The sequence below is a fragment of the Nelumbo lutea genome, chromosome 5 (assembly GCF_056320005.1).
Source record: "Nelumbo lutea isolate HS-2025 chromosome 5, American lotus-T2T, whole genome shotgun sequence".
In the NCBI taxonomy this organism is placed as follows: domain Eukaryota; kingdom Viridiplantae; phylum Streptophyta; class Magnoliopsida; order Proteales; family Nelumbonaceae; genus Nelumbo; species Nelumbo lutea.
In genome coordinates this window covers 67749587-67761553 of record NC_142688.1, presented here as the reverse complement: position 1 = coordinate 67761553, position 11967 = coordinate 67749587, and the positions used below count along the sequence as shown (strand labels likewise).

Here is an 11967-nt window from a genome sequence, read left to right as displayed (position 1 = left end):
TTTTAACTTCAGATTATTTACTTGAATTAAGGATTTAATTAAAAATCAAACCCTAGACCCATTCGAACCAAGATTGGTTCAAACTGTTTGGACCAATTCAGGGTTTAAACAAGGCTGAAAGTCAGCCCTAATTTTCCCACTAATGGGCCTAAGGATTGGTATTTAATTAAATGGTTAATTCGGCTCAGCCTGTAAAGGCCCGATTTTAAATAGTTAAAACTGCAAAAAACCCATTTTAAAGGATAAAGTTGTATGGGCCGAAATGGGTAACCCTAATTCAGCCCATATACCTAGATAATATTGATGGTTAATATTATGGAATTTTAACGGGCTTCCAATGGGCCTTACAGATAATTAATTGATTGGATCAATTTATCCCTGCATGAGATGTAAGGATGTGTGATGTGCTGCGTACATGGGCCATAAGTGCTTGGCCCATGCTCATTCGACAGTGGCTATTGTGCACACCATGGCTGAATGCACATCATTGCCATGGTGTCCCTTTTGGTCATTGGATGACCTCCCTTAGTGGTGGGCCCCATGCCTCATCAAGAGGTTGCATGTGGAACCCTAGCCGTTTTAAGGCCCATCGAAATCTGGTGATGAATCTACAATTTATCTATATTTTATGAGGTTTTTGCATGAAATTTTATACTGGTTTAATTAGATTTTGCCCTATTTTAGCTTGATTGCAAGAAAGATTTCAGGGGGAGCCAAATCAACAAAAAGAAGGCAAAAGCAAGAAAAGAAAGCCCAAAATTTATCAAGTTCAGCCCGGCCCAGCCATGAGAGCAAGGGAGTTTCATTCGGCCCAAGTAGTGCAAGCTAACTCTTTGGAAAACCCAAGGGAAGAAGCCTAGCAATAAGGAAATTTCGGCCCAACCCATTTTTAGCCCAAATAACAGCCTAGAGTGTAGCCCACATGAGCTCAAAAGCAAGCTAAGTTGTAGCCCAAAGGGAGCTAGGGGCGGCAACTCCTAGAAGTTTCTTGAAGAGAAGGAGGGAGCACTCTAGAAGGTTCATGAGGGGTGTAATACACCCAATTCTAGAGACTTCAAGAAGGGGCAAGAGCCCCCTTGAAAAACTATATAAGGAGGCCTCTAGGAGGGGGGAGAGGTGTTCAATTGCTTGAGAGGAAGGCTCTCCCAATCTTAGAGGTTCGGCCACCTTGAGAGAAGAGAAGAGAAGAAGGCTAGGCGCAAGGAAGAAGAAGAAGAAGGGCTGAAGGAAGTTCAAGACAAGCAAGCTAGAAGAAGAAGGTGAGTTCGAATTGAGGGTTTGTGATTCAAAGATCTTTTGTAATAAATCATTTGTAGTTTCATTCTCTTTTGATTTGAATTCAGTTTCTTTGTTATATTTTCTTTCTTCTTTCTCCTTGTTTCCATTCTTCCTTGATGTATTTCAGCTTGTAAAATTTCAGTTCAGCAATCTAATTCTTTTTGATTCATTCAAATGGTCATGAATTGTACTTGAAGTTTCTTGAATAAGGGTGTTATTGTAGATTAATTCGGCCAACTAACCTTCAAAACTCAGATCTGAATTCTCAGATCTGAGATTGCAAGTTCTGAATTGCTTGAAAGAGAATTCAGATCTGCAATTTTCAGATTGGCCGAATGGATCTAAAGCTTGGAATTCCTAGAGTGCTTGAGAGAGACTCTAGGAATTCAGATCTACTATTCAAGAACTGAATTGAGTGCAAGGTTAGAGATAACTTGCACAATTCAGTTGGTGATCAATTCAGATTTGAATTGATGCCTTAGAAGTATTTGAAGAAATGCATGCATGGGGATTAGATTCTTGCTAGAGATAGAAGAACCGTCACTCATGCATAGCATGAACATGTGCTTGAGAGAGGCTGTTCATGACCTTGGGGTTTCACCAAACCAAGGCTCAATCATGATTTATTCGAATGATCCAAATTGATAGATTGCTGAATTCTGAGATTGACATTTACTGCTTACTCTTCTAACCTGATTTGAACGCAATTGGGCCAATGATTTAGATAGATTTTAATTTAGGATTTTTTTTAGCTTTCATTAAAGTTTTGATTTATTTGTTGACCAGATAAGAAGTGCTCAATTTAGTATTGATAATTGTTTCCTAAATCCTCGTGGGAACGATACTTCACTCACTACTTTATTACTTGAACGGCTAGTGCACTTGCTAGTGTCTCATTGAGCCACACATCAAGTTTTTGGCGCCGTTGCCGGGGATTTAGGGAAACAATATTAGGAAACATTGAGCATTCTTAATCTGATCTCATTCAGCATTGCATTCATAGTTGGGTTAATTTGCTAACTTTTTTCATTTCAGCTTGGACTGCAACTGCTGTGCTACTGTAGTTATGTTTCTTCTTTCTTAAGTAGATTACTTTCTTTTTCTGGTTTCAGTTTCATTTTAATTCATTTCCTTTAAATCTTGGTGTTGTTACATTCAAAAAGAAAAAAAAATTCACAAAAGCATGAGTGTTGCAGATCTGAGTTGCATTCGGCACTCAGATCAGCAGAATTCAGATCTGCAGCATTCAGGCGAAAAGAATTGCTTGTGTTTCAGACTTTTATTTCTTTTTCCATTACAAAAAGAAAAAAATATATAAAATGGAAAAAAAAAGAGATCTTTTGAACATCAAGAGGAGCAATTGAGAATTCGGATCAGAACTCAGATCTGAGTTCCTCTGAACTCAGACCTGAACTGATGCAATTTTGAGGGGAATTGGGTGTCATCACCACCCCAATTCACCCTAGGGCACTTCTGCTATTCTCCAAAAACAATTTGGTAGAATTAACTGAAGGTAAGGCAATTGAGATTTCAGATCCAAACTCAGACTTGAGTTCAGACCTGAATTCTGCTATTGCAGAGCTGCTCAGTTCAGATCTGAGTTCAGATGAACTCAGACCTAAACTAATACAAGTTTAAGGTGAATTGGGTGCCATCATCACCCCAATTCACCCTATGATAAATCCGACATACCCCAAAGGTAATTGGATAGCAAAGAATGAAAAAGAAAATTCAGATCTGAACTGATACAGATCTGAACTATAGTTGAGGACTGAACTGATACAGAGCACATTTTGGATTTTGGGTGAACTGAACATTTGCTTTATCCACTTGTAACCGAGCTACATTAGCTAAGGAGGTGTATGTTTGGGTTGAATAATTGTGATGCCTCAGTTATTTAATAAAAAAATTAGCACTTTCCAAGTATTTCTATTAGCATTCAGATCTGTAGCAGGGCTGCTATAGTACAACAGTTAGCAGACATAAAAGTTGTGTGGACCGAATAGCTTGCAATACCAAACATTGCAGACCCAATTTTCAGGTCTTAGCAAGTGTTTGATATGCATCAGCTATACAGGTTTGACCTTCAATTGTAGAGCTTAAAATCCTTAAACCAAGCCTAACTCAGGACTGGTTTTAGTTTATTTCAGATCCTTTTAATATATTTTTCAGATCAGATCTGATTTTAGCCCTAAAGCATCACAGATTTGATTCCAACCTTAATGGATGTATATTGTAGTGTATACCAATGAGTGTGTATGAATATACAGCTCAAATCTGAATTATTATTTGTTAATTTCTCTGGACTAACAATACCAAAGACTTGTAGATCTGAACTCAACTAAATTGGGTCTGAATTCAGATGTTGCAATCGATGGATGTAGATAAAGGAACCTTGAATAAGATGATTGGTTTAAATCTGCTTTTAGTATAATCGGCTTCATTTATTCATGATAGGATGTAGGTTTTTGTATTCCAATAATTCACTTTACATTTTCAGTGTGATAGGATTAGTTATTTATTTTCTTTTGTGAATATTGGCCTTTTTATTGCTTTGACCTTAACAGTTTATGACAAGCAGACCTGAACTGGAAGAGATCCTTTACGACCCAGAGATTGAACGGACTCTCTGTGTCCGTTTAAGAGCTGCTAGGCAAGTTAGACAAGAAGCACAAGAAGCTCAAGAAGCTCAAGAAATGGCTGAGCAGAGGACTATGATGGACTATGCCAAACCCACTCTCACTGGAGCTGCCTCCAGCATTATTAGGCCCAATATTGCTACTAACAACTTTGAGATCAAACCTGCCATCATACAAATGATTCAAAACACGGTGCAATTCTGTGGATTGGCCCACGAAGATCCCAATGCACACATTTCTAACTTTTTAGAAATTTGTGACACCTTCAAACACATTGGGGTAAGTGATGACGCCATTAGGTTGAGGTTATTCCCATTTTCTTTGAAGGATAAAGCCAAAGCATGGCTGAATTCATTACCGACAGGATCAATAGCTACGTGGGACGAAATGCCCAGCCGTTTTCTCTCTAAATATTTTCCCCCTTCTAAAACTGCTAAAATGAGGAATGACATCACTACTTTTTTCCAGCAAGAGGGGGAATCTTTATATGAGTCATGGGAACGATACAAGGAGCTGTTAAGGAGAGTTCCTCACCATGGCCTCCCCATTTGGCTGCAAGTGCAGACTTTCTATAATGGTCTTACTGACTCAAATAAGACCATATTAGATGCTGCAGCCGGAGGATCTATAAATAATAAAACTCCTGAGGTTGCCCATGCACTTATTGAGGAAATGGCAGCCAACAACTATCAATGGCATTCGGAAAGAACTCAAACTAGGAAGCAGCAAGGCTTGCATAATGTTGACACTTATACAGCACTATCTGCACAAATAGGAGCACTCAGTAAGAAAATAGATGAAATGCAGATAGCTGCCATGCATGTGCAGCCTCTTAATTGTGAATTGTGTGGGGGAGGCCACATCAGTACAGACTGCCAAGTTGGCAATCAGTTCAGACCATCTACTGAACAAGTTGACTATGTCAGCAATTCGTCAAGACAGCAGGGTTACCAGAGTCACCATACTTTTCATCCAGGATGGAGGGAACATTCAAACCAGTCCTGGCCAAATCAGCATACTTCCAAGCCGTTCCACCAGACTTATCATCAGCCTGAACCAAAATCCAATTTGGAGGAACTGATGACAAAATTTATAGCAGGTGCAGAAACAAGGTTCTAGAACCAGGAAGCCTCAATCAAAAACCTGGAAAACCAAGTGGGGCAATTGGCACAATTAATCTCTTCCAGACTGCCGGGAACTCTTCCAAGCAACACTGAAGTGAATCCACGAGAGCAGGTGCAAGCTATTACCTTAAGGAGTGGAAAAGAGTTGCCTGAGGTAGAAAAGAAGAATTGGGCTAAACCCAAGGTAGAAACAAGCCTTGGGACCAGACAACAAAAGACAGAACAACCAGAAGCACAACAAGGGATGCACCAACAACCACAAGTTCCATTCCCTAACAGGCTGAAGCAACAAAAATTGGAGAAGGAATTTGGTAAGTTTCTTGAAATATTTAAAAGTTTACATATTAATATTCCTTTTGCTGATGTTTTAGCCCAGATGCCACACTATGCAAGGTTTTTGAAGGAATTATTGGCAAACAAAAGGAAACTGGGAGATGTGGCTACAGTTGCACTAAATGAGAAATGTTCTGCTATCCCTCTGAACAAGCTGCCTCAGAAGCTCAAAGATCCAGGGAGTTTCACTATTCCTTGTACCATTGGCAGTTTAAAAATTGAAAAAGCTTTATGTGACCTGGGAGCTAGCATCAATTTAATGCCATATTCTATCTTCAAGAAATTGGGGTTGAATGAACCCCAACCCACTAGAGTGGCATTACAATTGGCTGATAGATCCATTAGACATCCTAGGGGGATCATAGAAGATGTGTTAGTTAAAGTTGACAAATTCATTTTTCCAGTTGATTTCATTGTGTTAGACATGCAAGAAGATGTGGAGGTCCCGCTTATCCTAGGGAGACCTTTCCTGGCTACCGGGAAAGCAATGATTGATGTCCAACAAGGACAACTCAGCCTTAGGATACAAGATGAGGAGATAATTTTTAAAATTTCTAATGCTATGAAACATGCACCCTCTAGTGATGATTCTTGTTTTATGATTGATGCCATTGAATTGACAATTGATGAATGCTTCTAGGTAAGTAGAATAACTGACTCTTGACTCTGCCTCCAGCAGGGAGAACTTGAAGAAGCAGAAAATGAAAAAATAAACCTCATGATAGCATACCTGAACGATAAGCCTCAATTCAAGGGAAAGGGGTTTCTTAAATTAGAGAACTTAGGCAAATTGCCTGGACCATCAGGTAAGCCATCACCCCAAGAACCCCCCACCCTTGAACTGAAGCAATTACCATCCCATTTAGAGTATGCTTTCCTTGAGGAACCATCAGATCTCCCCGTGATAATTTCCGCAGCGCTGAATCCCTTACAAAGAGAAAAATTATTAAGAGTGCTGCGGGAACACAAAAATTCTATAGCTTGGAAGGTAGAAGATATCAAAGAAATTAATCATCAATCAGCACTCACAGAATTTTGATGGAAGAGGACAGCAAGCCTTCCGTTCAACCCCAAAGGCGCCTGAACCCCAACATGAAAGAAGTGGTAAAGGCTGAAATAATTAAGTTGTTAGATGCTGGGATCATTTATCCTATTTCTGATAGTTCTTGGGTAAGCCCTGTGCAAGTTGTGCCCAAGAAAGGGGGTACGACTGTTGTTCCAAATGAGAAAAATGAACTCATCCCTACTAGAACCGTCACCGGATGGCATGTGTGTATTGACTATAGAAAATTAAATGAAGCCACCCGGAAGGACCATTTCCCTCTCCCATTTATGGATCAAATGTTGGAGAGGCTAGCCGGGCATGAGTATTATTGTTTCTTGGATGGATATTCAGGGTATAACCAGATACCAATTGCACCAGAAGATCAAGAAAATACCACTTTTACTTGCCCATATGGAACCTTTGCATACCGAAGGATGCCCTTTGGGTTATGCAATGCCCCAGCAACCTTTCAGCGATGTATGATGTCTATATTTTCTGATATGGTTGAAAAATTTATTGAGATCTTCATGGATGATTTTTCAGTTTTTGGCTCTTCGTTTGATGCATGTTTGAATAATCTGGAACAGGTGCTTACTAGATGTAAAGAAACACATCTTGTGTTGAATTGGGAGAAATGTCATTTTATGGTGCAAGAAGGCATAGTGCTTGGACACAAGATCTCTCAAAGAGGTATAGAAGTCGACAAGGCCAAGGTGGAGGCAATTGAAAAATTGCCAACCCCAACATCTGTTCATTCTTTGAGAAGTTTCTTAGGACATGTCGGATTCGATAGGAGGTTTATTAAGGATTTCTCAAAAATTTCCAAGCCATTATCTACCTTGCTTCAGAAAGAAGTGCCTTTTGAATTTTCAACTGAATGCCTTCATGCTTTCAACATCTTAAAAGACAAATTGATCCATGTACCTATCATGGTAGCACCAGATTGGACCCTCCCATTTGAATTAATGTGTGATGCGAGTGATTTTGCTATAGGAGCTGTTTTAGGACAAAGAATGAACAAACATTTTCAGCCAATTTACTATGCTAGCAGAACCTTGACTGGACCCCAACTCAATTACACCACCACAGAAAAGGAGCTGCTAGCAGTAATATTTGCACTTGATAAGTTTCGTTCATATCTGATATTATCCAAGGTTGTTGTCTACACAGATCACTCGGCATTAAGGCACTTGCTTACCAAGCAAAACTCAAAACCAAGACTGATCAGGTGGATCCTTTTATTGCAAGAGTTTGACATTGAGATTAGAGACATGAAGGGTGCTGCAAACCTGGCTGCTGACCATCTCTCCCGGTTGGACACGGTAAGCTCAAAAGAGGAGATAACCAGCAACATTCGAGAAGAATTTCCAGATGAGCAGTTGTACTCAATACAAAAATACTCATATCCTTGGTATGCTGATTTTGCTAATTATCTAGCTGCACAAGTCCTTCCTCCTAACCTCTCATATCAACAGAAAAAGAAAATCCTTTCTGATGTAAAATACTATCTGTGGGAGGAACCCTTTTTGTATAAATTGTGTGCAGATCAGATCATAAGGAGATGTGTCCCCGAGGAGGAGATGGAGTCGGTACTCCAAGTTTGCCATGATAAAAAGAAGCAGGAGGTCATTTTGGAGCTAGTCACACTACAGCCAAGGTTTTGCAATCAGGTTTTTATTGGCCCACACTTTTCAAAGATGCCCATAGGTATGTGTCCACATGTGACAAATGCCAAAGATCGGGAAACATTTCCCGACGGAATGAAATGCCCCTTTCCAATATTTTAATCTGTGAAATCTTTGATGTTTGGGGTATAGATTTCATGGGACCTTTCCCGAATTCTTTTGGGAATAAGTACATCCTCGTTGCAGTTGACTATGTATCCAAATGGGTAGAAGCCATGGCTTTACCCACAAATGACTCAAGAAGGGTGGTACACATCCTAAAGAAGCTATTCTCCCGATTTGGCACTCCGCGAGCTATAATTAGTGATAGGGGAACTCACTTCTGCAATTGCCAATTTGAGAGGTTAATGCAGAAATATGGAATTACACATTAATTAGCTACCCCTTATCACCCTCAAACTAGTGGCCAAATGGAGTTGGCTAACAGGGAACTCAAAAGAATTCTGGAAAAGACCGTAGCATCTGCCAGAAAAGATTGGTCCATCAAATTAGATGATGCATTATGAGCATACAGAACTGCATTTAAGACACCCATTGGCATGTCCCCCTACAGATTGGTCTTTGGTAAAGCATGCCATTTACCAGTTGAATTAGAACACAAGGCCTATTGGGCTCTTAAATTCTTAAATTTTGACATTCAGGCCACAGGGGCTAAAAGGCGGTTGCAATTGAATGAATTGGATGAATTCAGACTTACCACCTATGAGAATGCCAAAGTTTATAAAGAAAGAATAAAAAATCGGCATGATAAGAACTTGCTGAGATGGGACTTTTATGTAGGCCAACAGGTATTGTTATATAATTCCCGTCTCCGCTTGTTTCCAGGTAAGCTGAGATCCAGGTGGTCTGGACCCTTTACCATTTCATAGATTTTTCCCCATGGGGCTATAGAACTCACCCACCCGGTTCAGGGCACGTTTAAAGAAAATGGTCAGCGCCTGAAACCATATTTAATGGGCGGTACTGTACCCCCTCCATCCACTGTTTATCTTGATAACCAATAATCTTTTATGCTTGCTCATGAACAGGTTAAGGAATCTTTTTGTCATTTATCTTTTTAGAATATTAGTTAGTAAAATAAAGATCTTTTTCTCAAAATTCCAATTCTTTAAGGACTCAGTTCATCATTTTCTTTTCTTCAGTTTGCTCTAGCAAGTGTGATCCCCTAACACTACGAACATTGAGGACAATGTTCATCTTAAGTGTGGGGGAGTGAGCCCGAGGCTAGGGTATGAGGGCTGAAACCATGCACCCCAACACACATATGCAGGCAATGACATAACCAAAAAAAGACTGGAACCCCTCAAGTTCATTACTATTTATTTGATGATTTTTTTTTAAGAAGGAATTCAATGAGTTGAGGGAGACTGATGTACTTGTTAAGTTTTTATTCTTGTGAATGACCCAATTTGATATATGCATGAGAAAATGGGAGCTGAATATGCTTTTCAGCATGACTAGCCCTAACTATCTTCATGTGTATGGAAGCCCTTGATTTCATGGTTAATGGTCAAGAGAGCTAGTGCACATCTGAAGTGCTGATTCTTGAGGTTCAATAATTGCAAAGAAGGACAAAAGCCCAAATTGACTCCGCTTTTCTGAGCTGAATAGTAAAACTAGCAGCTTAGAACATGAGTCCTATTTACCTACCTCAAGCAAGTGACAAGTGTGAGAAGGAGCATAAGATGCACTCACACCGAAAAAAAAAAAAAGAAAAGGGTGAGATGGAGCATAAGATGCACTCACCCCTAGAATTAAGAAATTGTGGTGATAGCTAAGGTTCAAAGGGGCACTCTAAAGTTGAACTCTCATTAAGATTAAGATTTAGTTACAGATGTGAAACTTAGTGAAATTTGATTATTAACCTTGACAATTAAGGAGCTGATTTATATATGAATTAGGAGTGAAGGGTAGACTATGATGAAATTCATATTCTCCTTTCCTTGGATCTTATACATATCTTAAATAGTAATTTACAAGAATAAGAGTTGAGCACTTACAAAAGTCCCCTGACTACTGAATGAATTTCTATCTTAAAAAGTTCACCAGGTAAATGGTAAGAACAGAAGGGGGGGAATGTTCAGTTTATGGTTGATGTCCTTGCTTGAGGACAAGCAAAAGCTTAAGTGTGGGGGTATTTGATGAACCTACAATTTATCTATATTTTATGAGGTTTTTGCATGAAATTTTATGCTGGTTTAATTAGATTTTGCCTTATTTTAGCTTGATAGCAAAAAAGATTTCAGGGGGAGCCAAATCAACAAAAAGAAGGCAAAAGCAAGAAAAGAAAGCCCAAAATTTATCAAGTTCAGCCCGGCCCAGCCATGAGAGCAAAGGAGTTTCATTCGGCCCAAGTAGTGCAAACTAACTCTTTGGAAAACCCAAGGGAAGAAGCCTAGCAATAAGGAAATTTCAGCCCAGCCCATTTTTAGCCCAAATAACAGCCTAGAGTGTAGCCCACATGAGCTCAAAAGCAAGCTAAGTTGTAGCCCAAATAGCAGCCCAAAGGGAGCTAGGGGCGGCAACTCCTAGAAGTTTCTTGAAGAGAAGGAGGGAGCACTCTAGAAGGTTCATGAGGGGTGTAATACACCCAATTCTAGAGACTTCAAGAAGGGGCAAGAGCCCCCTTGAAAAACTATATAAGGAGGCCTCTAGGAGGGGGGAGAGGTGTTCAATTGCTTGAGAGGAAGGCTCTCCCACTCTTAGATGTTCGGCCACCTTGAGAGAAGAGAAGAGAAGAAGGCTAGGCGCAAAGAAGAAGAAGAAGAAGGGTTGAAGGAAGTTCAAGACAAACAAGCTAGAAGAAGAAGGTGAATTCGAATTGAGGGTTTGTGATTCAAAGATCTTTTGTAATAAATCATTTGTAGTTTCATTCTCTTTTGATTTGAATTCAGTTTCTTTGTTATATTTTCTTTCTTCTTTCTCCTTGTTTCCATTCTTCCTTGATATATTTCAGCTTGTAAAATTTCAGTTCAGCAATCTAATTCTTTTTGATTCATTCAAATGGTCATGAATTGTATTTGAAGTTTCTTGAATAAGGGTGTTATTGTAGATTAATTCGGCCAACTAACCTTCAAAACTCAGATCTGAATTCTTAGATCTGAGATTGCAAGTTCTGAATTGCTTGAAAGAGAATTCAGATCTGCAATTTTCAGATTGGTTGAATGGATCTAAAGCTTGGAATTCCTAGAGTGCTTGAGAGAGACTCTAGGAATTCAGATCTACTATTCAAGAACTGAATTGAGTGCAAGGTTAGAGATAACTTGCACAATTCAGTTGGTGATCAATTCAGATTTGAATTGATGCCTTAGAAGTGTTTGAAGAAATGCATGCATGGGGATTAGATTCTTGCTAGAGATAAAAGAACCGTCACTCATGCATAGGATGAACATGCGCTTGAGAGAGGCTGTTCATAACCTTGGGGTTTCACCAAACCAAGGCTCAATCATGATTTATTCGAATGATCCAAATTGATAGATTGCTGAATTCTGAGATTGACATTTACTGCTTACTCTTCTAACCTGATTTGAAGGCAATTGGGCCAATGATTTATATAGATTTTAATTTAGGATTTTTTTTAGCTTTCATTAAAGTTTTGATTTATTTGTTGATCAGATAAGAAGTGCTCAATTTAGTATTGATAATTGTTTCCTAAATCCTCGTGGGAACGATACTTCACTCACTACTTTATTACTTGAACGGCTAGTGCACTTGCTAGTGTCACAATGAGCCACACATCATCTGGCTTTATGAAAGTTAGTGAGAGCCACTTTGGTTTGACCTAAATCATACTAGGGCGTAATTATTTGTTCCCTCCAGCTAATATGAGTGCATGTGATAGGGAGATTCATATGATGAACTCT

General features: G+C 39.3%; 1 non-coding gene across 1 annotated transcript; it reads right to left on the bottom strand.

Annotated features, from left to right (window-relative positions):
• Positions 1-4352: 4352 nt before the first annotated feature.
• Positions 4353-4459, bottom strand: LOC148852784 (small nucleolar RNA R71). The gene has a single exon (XR_016100040.1). It is a non-coding gene; the product is annotated as a small nucleolar RNA R71 (small nucleolar RNA).
• Between the last annotated feature and the right edge of the window lie 7508 nt (positions 4460-11967).